The 20,837-nt window shown below is 43.4% G+C and overlaps 1 protein-coding gene across 20 annotated transcripts in view; it reads right to left on the reverse strand.

Moving 5' to 3' along the window:
* ESRRG (estrogen related receptor gamma) overlaps nucleotides 1–20,837 on the reverse strand; it is a 506,557-nt gene that overhangs the window by 441,144 nt on the left and 44,576 nt on the right. For 3 of the 20 annotated variants that reach the window (XM_053912609.2, XM_053912601.2, XM_053912592.2), the window contains exons 3-4: nucleotides 7,948–7,996; nucleotides 6,929–7,043 (exon numbers count right to left, since the gene is read on the reverse strand). The exons of 11 other annotated variants lie outside the window; for them this stretch is intronic. The gene's annotated coding sequence lies outside the window, so the exon portion shown is untranslated. Of the gene's footprint in view, nucleotides 1–6,928; nucleotides 7,044–7,947; nucleotides 7,997–17,916; nucleotides 18,697–20,837 lie in introns of those variants that run through there. 6 more of the 20 variants (XM_053912605.1, XM_053912603.1, XM_053912600.1 and 3 more) reach the window with 3 other exon arrangements.

The following is a 20,837-nucleotide window of genomic DNA, read 5'->3' on the forward strand; positions in this document are numbered from 1 at the left end:
GGGATGGAGTCATGGAGTCCATCAAACCACCAGGGCTCCTTGCAGGGGGAGCCCCGAATTTGAGCAGCTGGAACATGAGATCTGAAAGAAGGACAAGGTCTAAGTCAAAGTGTGGGAGGGAATCCCAGAAAGGATCTACTGCATATTTTAATATTACACCACGCACACATGCACACACATGCACACACGAGAAAGCTCTGTGAAGTTAGTGAGGTTTCCCAAAACTTACCTCATTCTAAAGGGCCAGGGAAATTAATTTCACATAAAAATGAATGGAAAAGTACCAAGGTCGAATTCCATACAACATTAGGATAATTATGAAAAAGAATGAGCGGCAGCAAACATCCCTAGAGACAACAAAAGCATACTGCAAAGCCATTCTCACAGAACAGATCAAAGCTGTATCAGCTCAGGATGAAAGAGCACCCCATTCAGTCACGAAGAACTCATAAACTGGGTGACAGGACTAGGAAAGAATCAGAAGTAAAAGGAAAATTCACTTCATCAATGCCACCTAGATTAGATACAAGTAAACACAACAGATAATCCCTTAACAAATGTGAAAGGAAAAAAGAATAAAAACTAAAAATGAAAAATAAATGAAATAGATAAAAAGGTTTAAAGATGAAGAGACAAATAATAAAAGTTGTGAAAAAATTGGACATATGAATACAAGGGTATATAACGAATAGGGTACTAATAACTATGAATCAAAAAAAAAATTCCTGCAATGTTAAAAATAAACTTGACATTGAAAACCATGGACTTAACAATATTTATCTCCCTAAAACAATACCAAGACATAGTCTAATAAAATGCTTTGAGTGTCTAAGCAAAAAGAATGCATGATGATTCATAAGGTAAAGAAAAATTATCATCAATTTTTTTTCTAAAACAGTGGTTTAGGTCAGAAAAAAATAGTTAGCTATTTGATATACTAGAAGAAAGAAAATAATTTTATATCCAGCAAAACTAACTTGCAAGTATAAAGGATTCAAATTGTTATGGATATAATCAAGAAGTGAAAGAATATTATTCCCATGAGTCCTTTCTGAAGGACATACAGCAGAATGAGCTTCAAGCAACCAAAACCCTTAGAGAGACCACCAACATAGGGACTAGTGGTAAATATTAAAATATATAGTTTTCTGTGGAATTAAGACTAAAAAAGGCTAAGAGTTAGAGAGCCGAGTATCCAATGGCTAAATGTTCTAACAATGTAGATACAGCAGAACTATTTAAAAATGAGGAAAGTGCCTAAGCAGGTGGGAGTTGGTTGGTTGAGCATCATCCCGCAAAGCAAAATGTCGCCTGTTCGATCCTCAGTCAGGGGACACACCTGGATTGTGGGTTCAGTCACTCCCAGTTGGAGCAGATATGAGAAGCAACCAATCAATGTTTCTTTCTCACATTGATGTTTCCCTCCCTTCCTCTCTCTCTAAAAATGAATAAATACAATCTTAAAAAAACAAAAATGAGGAAAGGATGGGGGAGACCGTATGTAAAAAACAATTTTTTGTTTTCAATCACTCCATTGGTAATATTATTATTATTCTCCTGAGACTACTGTGTGCATAATGTGGAATAAAACAGATTTGTAATTATGGGATGCTATATTCTATTACCCCCTGTGTTCTTCAGAATCAAGACTCTTGGGGCTGGAAGGATATAGAAAAGCTAATGCAGAAGAGGTTAAGTAAAACTCTGAAATCTCAAATTTGAATTGGAGTAACCATATGCACTCATAAGTTCATAAAATGTGTACTATATTCTTAGCAGCTTATTTGATGGATAGAGAGATTCCCCAATTGTCTCCACAAATGGTTAGGAAACAATGACCAACCCAATAGCGACGAGCATCCCCAGCACCCAGACCGTAACGCTTCTCACCCAAAAAAACTAAGGTTTCTTGGAGAAAGAGCTGATTCACCTTTACTAGATAAACCTGGAATAGTTTGTGTTACCAGATTGCAGGGAAGTTGCCCAAGGCTTTTAGAGAGACAGCGAAAGGACTCAAAACCCAACTTGGAAAGGTCTTCACTGGCTAAATGAGACAACCTGAGTATCAATAATGATTGTAGCCTTGCCATCCGACCCTTATAGACCTGCCAAAAGGACCAACCTGAGCGCGATCCAGTCTCTCAATCCAGATGCCAACGTGTGGCCACGTGGGGGCAGAGGATGCATTGAACTGCACAGTGAGTGTGCAGTCGGGAAAACTCGAGGAAACACTATGGGTCAAACAGCCATGTTTCTCCAGAGATCAAGTGTAAGGAAATGACAGGGACTCCCCAGGAACTTACAGGTGGAAAGAGTCTTAAGAAGTATTAGAATTTTTAAAACGAGCAACACTGAACATGGTGTTTAGGGATGCACACTGAGTGATAAATGTACTACAAATATAACAAAGTGACTATTGGAATAGGATAGTCGTTACTTTGGGGGAATACAAAGGACTGTGATTGGGTGAGGCACATGGAGAGGTTTATGGGATGGCAAAATTGTATGTCTTTTCCCGGCTAGCAGACAATATACATGTGCATATATATGTACCCATATTTTATACAATGTATATGCAATACATACATATATAGTACATAAGGACATGCATCTGATTTAAGGAGTTTTCTCTAGTTCCTCACTGTCATCCAATCTCCTGCTGAGAAGGCAATGCAAAGCACACGGTTGTGGAAAAGGATGCTGGGAAATGATGACCAAGGTCATATTGTGAAGGTCGACAGAAGTCTTTGCAGACTCATATTTCATTTGAAGAGAATGCAGGTCCACTCAAAGGTTTTGTGAGTCCAGTTACTTCCCCTTTCCTCTGAGCATCTGAACGTCTCCATCACTGACTCGACTCTCAGGCTTGCATCATAGGCTGAGAGAGCTAAAGAAAGATGGAGCAAAGCGAACCCTGGCCACAACACTGCAGCCTTCTGTGGGTGAAGAGGGGATGGACCAGGGGCTACCCCTGTTTATTGGGATCTAATAGAAACCAGCTGTCTGTGTTATGCATATTAAATTAATCTTATCCACAGATTTTTGCCTTTTCAGGCATCTAGATTACTCTTTTTCTCAGGAATATGCTAGGACTCGGGAGAAAAGACAGAGATACAAGGGAATACATGGCTCAGAGTATACCCGAACAATTGATACAAATTTACGTTCTTGAGACTATGGAGAAGATAGCTCTTAGAAATGATTATTTTATACCCATTATTCCATTTTAAAATATATCACACTTTCATGGATAGGCTATTTTATTTGGCATGCCAAATATAATATTTTTAATGACCATAAAGAATAACCATAAGAGATTTTGTGGATTTGTTCTTTTTCCTCCAAATGTCTTAAGTTCTTCCATTCCAAATTATCTATCCAGTGGGATTTTCAGGAGTTAATAATGTGTAAAATGCTCCTTGTTCAAGACAAAGACGAAAATGAAGGTTTTAAAATTGCCAGCGTCACAGGCAGGAGGAAGCGACCTGCCAATCACAGGAGAAAATTCACCCCCTTACAGAGACACTGCTCCCAGTTCTCTTAGAGACAGGCAGGCTATTAAGTCACAACTAAATAACGAAATCTAACAACAATAACAACAAAAAAGAGATCACATAAATCCGAGCAGCTAAATGCTTGTCAATAAGTACCAAACGTAACAGGCATGAATAATACAAACCTCACAAGAGCCATCTTCTTCCCAGAACTACATTCAGGGTTCCAATTCACAGGAAATAAATAAATACGAAATAAAAAGACAGTAGCACTGGACTTCAGAGAGAGGCAAGCCCAAATTCACCGAGGTTTTATTAAAAACGGGAAAAAGTAAGTCCTCTTCCCCCAAAGGAATGTCCAGGCCTTGTTGGAATTATTACTCCAAGATAGTTTCTTTATTAAATTCACTGCAGAAATAGAGAGACAAAGTCTTCCTTCAGCCACGACCTAAATTTAATGCAAGATACACAGAATCAGTATCCTCTGCACTGTGCGTACAAACCAGATGTAATTTAAAACCTACACTAAGTCCTTAATGAACTAAGAAATGGTGTCATTAAATAATCCACTAATGATAAATGCGCCATCTTTGCTCTTTCCCCAAAATAAAGTGAGAGTGATAGGCCAGGTGTAACTTTTGTAACAACCTCACTGAGAGCTCGGGACATGAAACAGCCCTCTGCTTGTGAACCTCGGTTTGCTTCTAGTGAAAGTCAAATGTTAGTTAATAAATTAGTTCGAGTGACTTTAGAGATTAAGGGCGGCCCAGAACTGCCCTGTTTAGCAAACATTTTTTCAACCTGGGCAAGCACGGGGAAATCGCAAACCCCGGGTAAGTGGCAGCTTAGGCTGGATTCCTCAGACACCCCTGGCGTGTGAATTAATTCTATTTGTATTAATATTTGGACAGTCACCCAGGATGCCCCAGCTGGTTTTGCATGAGGCTCCGGCACTCTCCACCACGTTTCTATCTTGAAAATGACCATGTTTTGAAAGCTGTGGCATCCTGGGTGAGAGACTCGACAAGAATGGAAAGAATGAAGAGCTGAAAATTTCCCCCCTGGTCTCTGCCTATTAAACATCGAGCTTTTCAACAGCAGACCGCGTCTTGGTGCACAGAACAGGGCACTGGGTTCTGTTTCAGTGCCCCACGGGGTCTGGGTAATCCTGTCTCTCTACTTTTCATATCTCAGCACCTGCAGAAAGTCCAAAGATCAGGGACTCCAAAATGATGCCCACTGATGGCAAATTGGTGCAGCAGCTATGGGACACAGTACAGAGGAGCCACAAAAAATGAAAAAGAGTATGACCATATGATCCAGCAATTTCAGTTTGGGCTATCTGTCCAAAGACATCCAAAACACAAATTTGAAAAAATATCTGCCCCCCTATGTGTATTGCAGTATCATTTACAATAGCCAAGATACGGAAGCAATCTAGGTATCCATCAATAGACCAAAGAGTAAAAAGAATATGTAAATCTATACGATGGGATATTATTGAACCATAAAAAAAGAATCGAATCCTGCTATTTGCAACAACATGAATGCAACTGAGGGTGTTATGCCAAGTGAAATAAGTCAGACCGAGAAAGACAAATGCCGTACTACTTCACTTACATGTGGAAGCTAAAAAGCAAACAAACAAAACAGAAACAGACTCATAGATACAGAGACTGTTTTGATGGTTTGCAGACGGGAGGGGGCTGGGAGGAGAACAGGTGAACAAGGGGAAGGGATTAAGATGTACAGACTGGCAGTTATAAAAATAGTCACGGGAATGTAAAGTGCAGTGTAGGGAGGATAGTCGGTAATTCTGTCGTGGCAAGCTACGGTGTCTGATGAGGACTGGACTTTGGGATGACCACTTCGTCCGTTACATAAACGTCTACACAATGTGCTGGATACCTGAGACCAACAGAATAGTGGAAGTCAACTATAATTGAAGTTGTTAAAAATAATAATTAAAACAGAACAAAAAATAAGGCCCACCACTCAGGTACACGAATGCAAAAGCACCCTGTGCAAGAAGGTAGAAATCTAAAGCAGCACCTGGTAGGGCAAACCTGTTCTCCAGCGCTCCATCAAAGGGAGGGGCAGAGGCTGAAGTCCTTCCCTTCGAACAGTGTTTGCAAACCGGCTCCTGTTTTCGTGGTGACAGGGACGAGGCTGGTTTGGGTCAGCCAAAACCGGGTAAAGACAGGTACCTCCCTTCAGTCTATAGTTTCAAATGTCTGTTAACATCCAACCCTTTTATGGCTTGGCAATAAAAACATCACCTGCTTTGGGTTGTATTTCTTTCCCTTCCGGGCTTCTGGTGAAGATGTCAATAGCATTAATATGTTACAGAGAGAAAGAAGAACAGTAAGAAGAAGGAGAAATAAGACTCATGCTACTAAACCAAGGCTTTCCCAGCCCGAAAGAACTGGGATGTGCCCCTGTGCCTGGCTCTTTCCTCCCCCAGGGAGCATTATCTAATGTGAGGCTTTGGGGTTTTACATATTGTCACCCCTTCTCACATCCTCCCTCTTTAATGGGTTCTAGAAAAAGCATAGGAGATTGCAGTTTCAGCAGACAGGGAAAAGAGGGTTGATATGCTTTCCATAGTTATTTTTATATTTAATCCAAGAGCAAGAGAGGACTGAGCAGCCCAGCTGACTCTAAAAAGCATTTTAGGAAGTTGGCAAGTGAACAAGCCACCTCCTGCTATCTCCCACTGAGAAGTAACTGTATCTGGGGTATAGATATGTCCGTCCAAGATATCAATAGCACCGATAATTAAGTTAGTGCAGCAAACTAGCTGCATGCTTTGAAGTGTGGATACAGTTGGTGTGCTAACCTTTCCCTCACCTGATAGGCTAAGCCCTACAATCTCCTCACGCATGTTAACAATCTCATGACCTTTGGTCCATCCTCATTATCACATCATTTAGGTCACCCAACCACGTGGGGTGGGCAGCTTGCAAAGTGGGAGGGTGAGTTCACAGACTCCAGGGTGAGAGGAACCTTCTACCGGAGGAGTGACAGGTCTGTGGATCTCACTACACTGTTGTTGCGCAGTCGTGGGGAGGAGTGTGTTACAGAGAGAGAAACACATTGGCCGACCCAGCACTCTTCGAACTCCAAGTCCAGTGTATGAAAGCCACATGTGATGTTTCTAAAAATATGAGCTACTGGATCCCAACCTCCAGAGATGCTTGTTCAAACCCCTGGGCTAGAGGCATGGAATCTGCATTTTCATGAGTACAGACATTTTTTTTTTTTTTAACAAAGTTCTAATTCAAGCTTCCTAAGACTCTGGTAGCATGCACAGTAGTTGACCCCAGAAAACACCAAACCCTTTGCGTAATGCATTTTGGGGCTCTGTGTATTTTAGAACATTTAATCTCTGAGATGTAAGATATACAAAATTCACAAAGCACAAAAGAGATTACCTGCACGTCAGGTCTTTGCTCCACAGAAGACAAGCGTGAGGGAGGCTGAAGCCAACATGAGCAAAATGTTAGGCATCCTCCAAAGCATCAGCATTCGCATAGATTTCATTGGAACCTGATGAACAAAAACAGCCCATCTGAACTGCACTGAGGGATCAGCCTTTGGACACAGGGAAGCCTGCTACGAATAAGCAAATGCTCTCGGTCCTTTCCAACAGAAGGAGGTAAAGACTGTGTGAACTAGGCTTCTTTCTCTCTCACTCTCCACCCCAGTCAGACCAGTCTCTGTACAGACTTCCCAAACTTGAATGCATCCTTCCTGCATTCTATTTTGGGTTTCCAATGAGAAAGGGAAAAAGGCAAAAGAAGCAAAGAGAGCAACAAATTAAAGGCAATGAGGACCACTTTTCTCCCACTCCAGACTCTGCTGGGGATGCTGTAGCCCCATGACAGAAAGGCCTTTTACAGTAAAAGAAGGGCAGAGGTGTTCCTATAGCTCCTAGAAAGATAAATAGCCGAGGATATCCATTAGTGCCCCATAAATTCCGCTGCTCAGAATGCTGATGTATTTCTAGTGATTTGTGATGTTTTCCTTTCTGGTTTTTGATGGCCACCCGAGGCGTAATACAATAGACCAGTTCAGCCAAGGTAAGATGCCTAGCTAAGACTTGAAACCCTGAGCAGGTGTGAAAGCCACCGGTGTAGCTAGCTCCCCCATTCCCACCCAGATCCCCACTGGGAGTACGGCTTTCGATGTGGCATTTCCAGGGAACATTCCATTGTTAGATGTGTTCTTGAAGAACCTCCCATGAGGTTTGCCTGGAGACATTTGACCTATTCTTTTTCATACACGAGGTTTTCGTGGTTCAAACCCACCCTGATGGTGACGTTATAAAGGGGGAGCTTCCTATCCCCACGGTTAATGCTGGAGATGAGACAGCGGACAGCTAGCTAGGTGACGGCTATGCACGTGAGCCACAACTTCATTCTTACAAGGCTGGGCGACAGTGGATACTCACTCTCTGTCATTCACATGCAACCTGAAGACCAGTCCAGTGAGAATGGTTACTGGAAAGGAAAAGATAGGCATTGGACGAAGCACCGAACTGGCAAGCCGAGAGTCATAAAACCTTTTTCTGTTTCTCCCGCTATAAGCAAATATAAACCTGCTTTATGATAGCAATCCTGGTTTCCCAGAGAAGCACTTTCACGATAATAGCACCGTAGAATAAAAGCGTGAGCAACCAGGGGCATTTAGAAAAATAAAGCCTTCCTCCTTCCAAATGTATTGTCATTGCTTTGTTCCATAATGGCTGCCAGGAGCTCACCTTCCTCACACAGACGAGAGCAGTGAAGTGTCTGAGTGCTGAGGGGCACGGTCATGGTACGTCCTCAGTACAGTCGCTGAGCGCCGACTCAGTCCATGGGCAGGCACTTGGGTTGGTACCTAGTATGTCTATAGAAGTTGTAGCTACTGGTATTATCGGGATGGTGATTGTTACATGTAGCTCAGTTAGTCACTGCCTGTAGTACATTCCAAGTGTTTTTATAGCCAGTAGGAGAGGTGTTTGTATTTCTCATCTTTATTCTACATCCCATTGGGAAAATTCTAATCATGAAATAGCCATTTTAAAAAAGTCTGACAACACAGACATGACCAACTTTCTCCCTTACTTTTTCAGCTCTGGAGTTGTCTAGAGCTGGGCTTCTCCATCTCAGTGCTGTTTACAGTTTGGGCTGGGCAATTCTCTGTTGTCTGTGGGGGTGGGTGGGGGGCGCTGTCTTATGAGTCCTAGGGTGCTTAGCAGCATCCCTGTTCTCTACTTCCTAGAGGCCACTAGCACCCTCTGTCCAGGAGCAGTAATGAGCCACGTGCTCCCACTTGGCCAAGTGTCCCTTAGGGGGCGAATTTGCTCTTCGCCGGGAACCACTGATCTTGAGTCGATCTGAATCTGGCAAACAAACCACAGACCCTGTTCTCTAACATACACCACAGTGCCAGGTGGCGCGCCCCCACTGAGGGCTGCTCTTGGGCCACAACTGGCACGTCACTAGCAATGAAGTGAGACCCCAAGCCAGACGGGGCCAGCGAGGTGGTTAGTGCTAACAAGCTATGGTGAGCAAAATAGTCCAAACTTCTTCATATATGCAAACTCCACATTTAATTTTCTGCAAGATTACCCACAATAATTACAAAGTTTCTATAATGCAGCCTTAAAAGCTTGGAAGTAGGAGATCCATAAGAATTGATCTTTTATCTCTTACCTTGCCTGTGGGCCATGTCTGCGTAACACAGCCAACGAACGTAGGCAATATTTTCCTCTCATTTTTAGGACTATCAAAGTGAAACTTTACCAAAATTAAATTGATTATTAAATAATCCAGCGGGGAGAAATACAGAGCAACACTTTAGCATACAAACAACACCGAGGTGGACCATTTTGATTTTAAGCATGCCTCCTTTAATGGAACGCGTTTGTTCTCCCAAGGAGGACTAAGAGTTTAACATTCTAAATATACTGTTGAAATGTTAGCTGGTAGCTGCCACTGGTTAATGATAACTTGAGGGCCAAGAGCTGGCATCTATGGGACGCCAGCTTGTTCATTCAGTGTACAAGTCATAAACACTGCACTTTTGAGGCACCAGTGATAGCTCAATGGACTTCGTTCAGGGAATGTTTGTTCGCCTTGAACATTTCAGAGCCGTTATCAAATGCGTAACTTCTCTAGCATCGTCTTAGAACGGTGATCTCCAACCTTTTTCATCGCATGGCACACAAACTAATTCCTAACATTCTGCGGCACACCAAAAGCATATACTTTTTGCTGATCTGACAAAAAGTAGGTATGCTATTGATTCATTCATACTGGATGACTACTGTTGTGTTGGCTCTTGTCATGTTCTTATTTGACACTCTAAGGAAAAAGAGGTCAGTGCCCCTGACTGAATAGTCAGGCATTGCATGTTTTAAAAATTCTTGTGGCACACTGGTTGAAAATTGTTGCCTTAGAATTAAGCCATGCCAATAAGTTCACCCCACAGCACAGAGCTATGTTTGGATCCTATTTATGTGATATTGGTACCATAGAGCTCACATGACAGAGAACACACACTTACTTCACCTTCTAATATGCACATGACTTACAAGGTTTCATTCCAAACGGAGTGCGGGGGGAGGGGAAGACACCGTATTTTCACCAAGAATCGGGCAAATGCAATTTTATGCTAAGGGCACACACTGCTTGGATGAAGGAACATTGCCCTGTCCACCCTCACACTGGATCTCACTGAGGTGTCTCTTCAGTGTTGGCATGATGTTACTGCCCTGGCTGGTGAGGCTCAGTGGACTGAGCACCAGCCTGTGAATGGAAAGGTTGCCAGTTTGATTCCCTGTCAGGGAACGTGCCTGGGTTGTGGGCCAGGTCCCCAGTTTGGGGTGTACAAGAGGCAGCCAATCAATGTTTCTCTCCCTCCCTTCCCCTTTCTTTAAAAATAAGAAAGTCATTTTTGAAAAAGATGCTCTTACTGACAGAGATCACTCTGCTATACATGGTAAAGGGGGACTACAGATAAACACGGGGACTCAGCTTGCGTGCGCAGGGTTGGTTCTCTTTTGCTCAGACTGCCTCAGTTCCATCTTCTGAGAAGCAGAGATTTACCTCCACTCTATTGCCTGAACTCGGAAACAGGGAAGTCTGCGGACTGAGTAGGGAATAGCACTTCCCCTCTCCCTACCCCCTTTTCCATCACTTTTTTAGTTGAATACAAATTCAGAATCTTTGCACTGTCCTGTAATCATAGAAAGCCTATACAACACAACAAAATGGCATTATAAGTTGTTTCTTCTAACAGTTTTTCCCCTTCCTAACTTTCTTTACACTCAGTCTCGAGTCCTACTCTGCACCAACCCTCTTCTGAGACTGGACTATCCAAGAGGCGGAATCCATTTAGATCCAGATGTCCCCAAACCCAATTTCCAGTCTTCTCCCTTTTTAACAAGCACTGGTACACTGAACAGACTACTTAATCTTGCTGAGTTAACTCAGCTGTAAAAGGAAGATGATAATTTGTGACTTCATAAACTTTCACTACACAAATATCATGTGTCATTAGAAGAAGGACTTAATGTAGAGAAACAGTGGAAGGGAGTCATTCTGCATGTTATGTCCGTGGACATGGTGAGAAAACAATCGTTTATCAGCAGGACAGTTATTCTCTGACAGCTTTTTTCAAAAGCTGGTCATGTGGTTCCATGACCTTCTCAAGAAAAGAGTGGACACCCATCACTTTTTCTCCCTTTCAATCCCTTCTCTCAATCTACTTCACATAGACTCTAAAAAGGGGCAGCTACCACATATTTTTTCCCAAGGAACCTAGGGCCTTTGCCTAGTAATCTGACTTCATGGGTTCTGCTTCAACTGATTTAAGAAGGAGATCTGACCTTGGCATTAACCTTGGAAGTTATGAGGATTTCCCATTTCCTTCTTTCTAGTCTGCCTTGGACCACATCTTCTCACACTTCAGTCTGGTCCCTCCTCTTTTCCTGGACCCCTGTCCTTACCCTAACCCATAACTTCAAGGCAACCAGGTGGGGCCGGAAGCACCTCTTTGGAGGGAATTCGATCTGCTTTACAGACAGGGTGCCAGTCGGACATACCATGGGAGCAGTGGGCAACTGTCTGGGGAAGATGCCACAGCATCTGGCAGGTGCCAGGGAGCTAAAGCACAGGAACGCGCAGGGTCCTCACCAGTGCCCTGCCTGGATTCCGGGGAAAGAGAATGTCATAACCCTTAGCCCTTGCATCCTTCCTTAAAGCTCAGATGAGGGCATTTTCACACTTGGAGGCAAGAGCCGACCCCACATAAAGGGATCATCCCCGACTCCTCCTTCCCAGAAAGACCCACATTACGTACACAGACGTGACTGTCCTCCATCGGGGTGCCCCCCAGTTCTTAGAGGCTCATTACCAGATAACCACACCAGTTAGAAGACATCGTGCCAGTACAGAGAAAAATCTTTTTCTGGGAGGTCAAACACCAAAGAGTAACTTTCATACCTGCTGTGAAATGCTAGGGCCACAGGGGCATGATCTCAGCCTAACGAACTCAGTTTCTTCATTTACAAAACTGGAAAGAAAGCATGACGTTTTAGCTCAAGATTTTTTTTTTTGAAAATCAATTCAGTAAGAGAAGTAAAAACTACTTTATACAAAAAGCATTAAATATTAAACACTTATAGTCTCATCCATATAGATTAATCTAACTTACGCCGAGAGTGCAAAAGCCCTGTAAGAATTAAGGAAATCTGCAGTGTTAACACGCGAAAATATGGTTCTGACGGTTTGTCCGCTTGTCTGAGTACCTGTCCTTAGTATTCTCCATGGGTCTATATCTTTGCATATCTTTGTGACAAAGAGGTAACACAATGTAGTAAAATAGTGCACTGGACTTAAAAGTAAAATACCAGTGTAAATCCCAAATCCCTCATCTCTCATGTTGCCTTGGACAAAATAATGCCTAAAATGGGGATGGGGATCCCAGACCATCCACCTCCGTGAGTGCTTCAGTGTTGACTGACAGGCCTCTTCTTACCCCTCTCTCTCTTTCCTGTTTCTTGCTCAATCTCTCTTTCTCTCTCCACTTCCTCCTTTTCTTCCTCCTCCTGCTCATTACTCATTATATTTTTCCACCTTTGTCCCTTAACTTTTCCTGCCCATAAAATAGAATTAAGTTGTGTTTCCAGATTTTCTGATTACTAACTAAATTAAGTTGCTTTTTTCTGTGATCATCCTCCCTCCTTCTGTTTCTTTTCAATGTTCTAGAATAAATCCCCGTCATGATTATTGGGTCTCTCTTTCATTCTGGAAAATATACCTTTCTCATCATTTCTGCAAATTGTCTCTAACCAAATGAGGCAGTCTAGGGAACCTTTGCAGGAAAGACAATAAATTTTAGGCATGGCTCTGTTACTCAGTAGATAGGAAAATTCTATCAACTCTCGTAGGCTCGAATTTCCCATTTGTAAGATGGGGGTAACTATTTATTTCATAAGAGTAATAAAAGAATTAAATTAATTATAAAAATATGTCATAAAACATGACATAATCCATGGCTAAATGATAAATATACAATATAGAGCAGCTTTTATTATGTTCAAACTAAATCAGTTTTATGTATTAAAGAAACTATGGTTAACATTAATAATGGCAATTTGGAGAGAGACTTTCAGGATAGGATTCTGCCCCCATCCTCAAAAAAATAAAAATAGAATAGCCATATGATCCAGCAATTCCACTTCTGGGTATTTATCCAAAGAAAACAAGAACACTATTCAAAGCAGATATATGCAAAAAAAACCCAAAGATATATGCACCCCTATGTTCATTACACCATTACGTGCAATAGCCAAGATAGGGAATCAACCGAAGTGTCCACAGATATATAACTAGATAAAGAAGTGGTACATATATACAGTAAAATACTACTGAGCCATAAAAAAGAATGAAATCTTGCCATTTGCAACAACATGGATAGTATGATGTTAAGTGAAATAAGTCAAACAAAGACAAATACTATACCATTTCATTTATATGTGGAATCTAAAAAAAAAAGTGAGTAAATAAAACAAAATAGAAATAGGCCCACAGATATAGAAAACAAGCAGATGTTTGCCAAAGTGGAGGAGAGTAGGGGGACAGAAAATTTTTAATGAAAAAGAATAACAGATACCCACTGTCATTCACATGATATCACTTCTAATCACAGGCTTTTTCCTCTGCCCTTGGAGGAGAAGGCTGTGAAGAGGAGCTCACTGTGTGAGCATGCTTGTTGGCTAGGCCATCGGACAAGAGTGGTTAAGAAGACTGGCTGGGAAGTGTGAGAAAATTGTCCACCTAGCAGCTGTCCCTGCCTGAATAGTACAGTGGACAAACAAGGGTCTCTCTCCAGAGATATCTGCTGGCACCTTGTCCTCATTCCTTTCTGGAAAAAATATTCCTGTCCCTGTGAGGAATGTATTGCCTTCTCCGTGCCACTGCCAAAAACCCAACTGGAGGCAACCTCCATCTGACAAAACCCCTTAACTGCTTTGATTCAGTTCTTAAAGGAGATTAGTTGTTGGAAGGTCACGGAGAAGCCATCCCGACTGCACACTGCAGCTTGGGGTTTCAAAGCCTTCACTACTAAGGGAATCTCCGAGGGCCGTGCCCTTCCCTTCACGCCAGTTAATCAATGAATCAACAAACAGTTAGTGCGCGCAACTTCCCTGGGGTGTGCGGGCACTTCAGATGGACCTCGCCAGCTCAATAGCACGAGAAAGAAACACAGATTTTTCTGACTCCTCTTCCAGTTTCCATTTATAAAACCAGGCCACATAAAAAGACCATGGGTCTCAGTTCCCTCTCTCTCTCTTCTCTGAACTTTTTTGGTTCACAAAGCAAAAGGAAATGCTGTATAGCTAAGAGAATGTATAAAACCTAAGAGAAAGAAAAAAAAAAAGGGGGAGAGGAGAGACAGATTGAGGGAAAGAAGGATGGAGAGAGAATCAGGATGCTTAGATTTCAGGAAGGTCGAAGGGCACAGCACACGTGTGTAGACAATCCTCCCAAGACCTGTCTCCTTGGTAACGTACAACCTCATGTCACTTGCCTGTTAATTCCTACTCTTTAGTGTGTACGATTTTCTTTGAGAACACTGGTAACCACTCTTTTTAAGCTTTTAGGATAGATGTACTTATGAATTTCTTATACTTTCACGTGTCTTCCTGTTCCCAAGGCCGGCAATATGGTCACTGATAAAATGTGCGTGTTGCCCCAGTACCCTACTATGACAAATCTTAAATCCAAAAAAGTAATTAGCTTCTCTAAATATTTGTACTGTTTGTCTCGCAAAAACAATAAATCACATGAAAATAAAAATATGCTGTATGAAGATACTATGTTGGCTTTTAGTAAATGTTATGAAGGACACGACACTGTGCTACAAAGCGCATCACCACCTTCCGAGTGATGACAAGTGACATAGTGCGCGTCTCACTGGAAGAGGACCAAACTCTGACATGAACGTCGTCTCTCTCTGACCCAGCGCTCAGAGCAGGACTCAACTACACTTCTTCAGTCAAAACAACAATGGAAACTGGCAACAGTTTACCAAGCACTTACAGCTATGCCAGACAGGGTGTGCCACACTTTCTGTGCATTAGCTCGTTTAACCCTTTTGCTGGCCCACTGGGATGCTTCTGGAAGCTCAGAGAGGTGAAGCCCCTTTGCTCCAAACCCTGAGCACAGTGAGGTCCAGAGCAAGGACTCCAGCCCAGTCTGACTCCAAAGATTGGACTCCTCACCACCCTACAGTGGACACTTTCTGTCCTTCAACTTGGAGAGGCCAGGCCAGGGAAGGTAGAAATAATGTATTTTACTATAATTTACCCAAAGCCTCACTTAAACTTCGTAGCTCCACTTAGCCTCAAATTGCTTCCCCCCCCACTGTCCCCAATGTGATTAGCTTCTTTTCGATAAGCACAGTGAGTTTCAAGAATAACAAACAAACCACAAAGCCCCAGCTACCCATAACATGGTGAAGAATTCTTCAGTCTAAGTATGCAGTCAGGCACACCATCAAGTTCAAAAGCTTAATAATAATAAATAAAAAAGCTTAACCGTAAAAACTATGTTAACACAGGTCTAAACAGTTTGCTCGATAGAATAGTTGCGGGGGGGTTGAGGGGGAAGCTCCTACATCTTTCCAAGCTTCTCATTTACAACCCTTGTACCCTCTTTCACATGCTGGCTGAACTTATCGTAGTGGAGGTGTCGATAGAAAAATAAATACCTGCAATTCTACTGTCCAGACTGCCATCGATATATGTACAATTATGCCTCTATTGAGAAATATCTGAAGGCTAAAAAGGAGATATAATAGAATCATTACCTTTTGCTCCAAGATGATACAACTATTTGCATCGCGTTGCGTAGGAGGTATGGGCTGGAGAGACCCGTGCAGATCTGCTTCAGCTTGAGACACCACACAGCGAGACACAGACCTTTGCTTACAGAGCCTGTGACGGCCTCAGACTGGGACTCGAGCCCCTTCATTCCTGCACACAGGGCGCCGATGAGGTCCTCCTCCCTCCAAATCTGGCTTTTCAGTTTCCCCCCAGTTTAATGCCTGGAGTTTCTTCTTTCCTTTTATGAGACACAGCTGGTATTGGGTATGCCAAACAGCCCGCGAGGTTAGCCCTTAACACAGGTACATCATGTTAAAATGTCTTGGTTGAAGGCAAATTTAAGAACACAATCGTATTCACCTGCAGAAACCGACTCTACCAGAGAAATGCAAACTGTACTGGAACACCTGACCTGGTCCATGTGGAAGTCAGCAAAGGTCTGCTCTACCTGGATGAAACCTCGGGGCTGGAAACAGCACTTCCCTGGACCTGCCTGTGTTCATTACCACATTGCAGAAGTTGCTTGGAAAGCAAATAACCATTTTTAGAAAGACCAAGATTCAAGAATCCAGGGATTTAGGAAGGGAGAGAAAAGACAGTTATATCATGGAAAAGCTAAGTAACAGAATGGCTGGTCCTCTTACTTCAAAGCCAGAGGACTGCCAGCCCACAACCAGCGTGACCGTCCATGGAGGAAGCTCTGGAATACCCAGACCCCCTTTGTATTTCTAAAATAAAGTGTACTTACTACGAAAATCCACAAGTCATCCCACTCTGCCCAGATCACATTGCCCACCCTTCTCCATGGAAGCAGAGAGTGAGAACAGCCAAGTTTGCAGACTTTGCGACTTGGGTTGTTTCGAAACAGGTTTGTGTGTTTCTTTTGGGGGAGGGGGGTGGCATATGGAAAAGAAAGGCTTTCCCTTTAAAACTGAACAGAAGCTGATAACACATCACATGACCTTTTACCGTAATTTCTATTAAAATCATTTCATGTCTGGTTGCCTCTGCTCTCCTGGCTCATTTGTATTGTTTACAACAAGTCGTTGCACGGGCAGTCAGTGGGGGCAGGGTCCATGGTTACCCGCTTCTACACTCACTAGCGAAATGGAATGCAGCTTTGCTGTGGGTTTCAGGGAGCAAGCTCTTAAGAAACCACAGTCCAGCTATCAATCAAGCTAATCTGAGAGAAATTAATCTCATAAACGTAAGTATTGGTGCGTGTTAAAAATTGATAGGAAGGGGGCTTGGACTTGGTCGGAGTTAGAGAAGTGGGCAAACCGGGACTGGACTTCAGAGTCTCAGAATGGTCGGTCTGTGGTCCACACTGACAGCCTTTCACGTCGTGCATCTGAAAAGCTTCCATGGGGGGCAATACGACCACCCTGGAAAACAAATCCGCCCCCCACCAAAACTGTGCGCGCATTCACTGCCCCTGAACGTTCGGAAGCCCCAGCGAGCGCCTAAACACCGGTTTCACCAGACTGCAATCCCAGCAAGTCGCTTCAAGACATACGAGACAATAAAACACCAGACAGCGCTGGGTAGGGTTCAATGAAAACAAACATCTCAGTGGAATTTAATTTACTCTTTATGAGTAAATTCAAACTGCAATCTAATATGTTTTATTCGGAGCAAGAATAGTACAAATTCATTCTATTGCCCATGAATGTTTGTGGTTAATTCTTTAAAAACATTCCGCCCCCACCCCGGGCAAACTTGTTTCTCAAGATGGACATGACCAACAATCATAATTCCTAATAAACATGTAGAAGTTTTATAGTTTAATGCCCACAATAATTGCCCCCCAAGTCATATCGAAATGCTAAATGAGAACAGCAAATAGTTAAAGCTAACATATTACAACCCCATCTACTGCAAAGTCACTGTATCAGAAGCTACAATTGATTTGTTTCCTCAGAACGAATTGAAAATGACTGGAACATAACGTCGGAGCAACCCCTCCGGCTCGGCTAATCGGATATTGTATAATGGTTGATTGCAGCTCAGCCCTGTACTACTGCCTAAATCATACATACTCACACGTTCTGGGTTCTTCCAAGAGTTTGGTGCAGTTTCAAGGACAAATGTCTTAAGGAAGCCTCTCTACTGTGCAGCAAGGAGCCTAGCTCGGATCTGATGACAGGAACATGGTGCTAAATCGGACAACAGAGAAGGAAACTTCCTGCGTGCAGAGGAGGTCTTGGAAAGTCTCGGGGTGAAAAGGCTGCGGGAGCCGGGCCGGCTGATTTGCTCGCGGGTTGTGTATACACAGTGGCAGCTGATCTGCGTTTGCAGCCCTGCAGAAAGGAACCTTTACTGAAAACCAATGGCATCGCATTTCAGCGGGGCTGGTGCCAAGTGCTGGAGAGCAGAGCAACCTTTGACAACTTCACACAATTCAGCCGGGCAGACTTTGCCACGGGTCGGGGGGAGGGCGGGGAATGTGCCCCCACCAGGTGTCACCTCGGCGTGTTGGTGTGCTTCCTGGGAAACCAAACACTATTACCCACTGGCCTCTGACAGCCGGGGAGCCCCTCCCTGGACTTCCCTTGCAGCGAGTCCCTACGTCTGCCGTTCTGCCCTGACCTCCCACGGGCTGTATTTCCACAGGATTTAGAAACTGAGGCCCAGTTTCTAGAATGTATTTCCCTCTGTTTCTTATATAAACCCTCACATCCCCAATGTGTTCCTAATCCTGTGTGAAGCATCTATGCCTCCTCTGGCATCCCTCCCAAATAAATGGAGGGAAATAATTTAGGATGGGGTGGTGGGGTACCCAAGTGTGTACGCTGCTTCCAAATGTAGAGGCTGTTTTTTTGGGGGGGGCATCTTATTAGCATTCATTATAAACTCCACTGGAAGCTCCTCAAGCATGAGGCTGTAGGGACATTAGCAGCAGGGATGCAATAGAGAGAATACAGAATAGGCTGTTCTGTAGTGGAACCACCCTCATTCCCTCTCTTCATGGGGAGGAGAAGGAAAATTCTAGACCCTGCCTACTCTAAGAGGAAAAGAGAATGTAAGAGACGGGGGGATAGGGGCTGCTGGTTGTCATAACAAAGTTAATCCGTGTCACTGCTTAGCCACCTCGCCATCTCAGTGGCCCTCGCTTTCCCACCCCTTCCTTCTGTTCTGATGACGAGTCGAGGTTACAGTATATCCTGTGCTGTTTTCTCACTTGTGTGCATTTTACGTCCGAGGGCAGAAATCAGAACCGGCAGTTTAACAAAAGGCCACGTGAGACGTGCCAGGCACATCCCAGGTTGGTGTTCTTCCACTTCTCTGAAGGCCAGCCCAGCAGCTGTCTGGGCAGGTGGGGAATGGCCCCAGTAAGGCCTCGACTTTCACCTTGGCCTTACTATTGCTCAGAAGGGATCACAATTCCCTCCCCTGTGACACCCCACAGAATGTGATGAGAAGTCTGGTCCCTGGAGCCAGACAGGTTGAGCTTCCTCTCCTGGCCCTTCCACTTTCTACCTGTGTGAGGTGGGAAGTCGCTGAAAACTTCTAAACCTCTGTCTCCTCATCGATGAAATGGAGACAGCTACTCTACAAGATCAGGGTGAAGATTTAAGGAACCACGTATACCACGGCTGACCACGGTGCCTGGCACCCATGTACTTATAAGCACTTACTGAGTCTCCTTTTGGAACCAGCCACAATGCCACACAGACACAGGGGTGACGGGACAGTCAACTGAGATGTGGCCGCTACTGTCCAGGGCATTGCTCCGCAGGAGGGCTAGGTCATTCCTCCTTGCCCCCGCACCCCCCTCAATGTGAGCAATCTCCAGCAAAAAGCATAAAAACCTTTCAAGTGCTTTGTCTCAGCCCATTCAAACACTGAATCTCAGTACAATCCTAGGAGATAGATGATACTATGCCCAAGATGCAAATGGGAAAACTGTGACCGAAAGAGGTGAGGGACACACAGCTAGGAAATGGTCACCTGACCACCAACTGAGCCTCTGATTTGTCGCAGACTCTAGACTCAGCAAGGGCGTCCAAACTTTTGGCATCTCTGGGCCACACTGGAAGAAGCAGCGTTGTCTTGGGCAACACATGAAATACACAAACACTAATGAAAACTGATGAGCAAAAGAAAAGGTTTTACATAATTTACGATTTTGTGTTGGGCCATATTCATAGCTATCCTGGGCCGCCTGCAGCCCACGGGCCGCAGGTTGGATGCCCCCACACACATATGAACTTGCCGCGTGGCATTCCTTTTCTACACGTTCCGTACAGCACTGTCATCTTAATGGCTTCCTATGTACACACACGTCCCGGTTTTTAACTTCGACTCCTGTTTAAAGCACCCAAAGGGGGCTTTCTGTATTTGTTTAACATACCCTATACTGTGTATGTGGAGGGCCTTGTGAATTTTGGTAAGAGCAACTCAATATTTACTGTTAAATTCCAACTAGATCCCAAGGCATCTCTTGATTTTGAGGTCCACTTCAGTCTCTAGGTTTTACAGACCAAAAAGTGCAGAAATCTGTTGATCATTATCTTGTGAATCAGAGCAGATTCACAAGATAATGATGAATTATCTTGTAAATAATCAATCACGTGGGCAATCTTAGGTAGGATCCAAGCAGATCCTAGGATCTGCCTTTTCAAAACATATTATCTGTACGAACAGCCCAAATGTCTTGAATACTTATTGATCTACTGCTTCATTTCATACTTTGAAATGTAGTCCATTTCTGATGGAAGAATTGGCTACATATGTGTTAGTGAATCATACAGAAAGACAGAAAATATTCTTGAAAGAGATCTGTATAGAATCTAGAACTTTGAGTTCAACGCGTGTATCACATTAATTAGTTCTGTTATATCCTGGAAATCTTTTTCTAAAGGAATTCATAATTCCTATCATTATTTATAAGTATTTACTGCCAGACAATGATTCCTTCAGCCTTAAGGAGAATCCAGGAAGCTTAGATTACTATCAATGCC

This window comes from Desmodus rotundus, chromosome 10, assembly GCF_022682495.2.
Source record: "Desmodus rotundus isolate HL8 chromosome 10, HLdesRot8A.1, whole genome shotgun sequence".
NCBI classification, from domain to species: domain Eukaryota; kingdom Metazoa; phylum Chordata; class Mammalia; order Chiroptera; family Phyllostomidae; genus Desmodus; species Desmodus rotundus.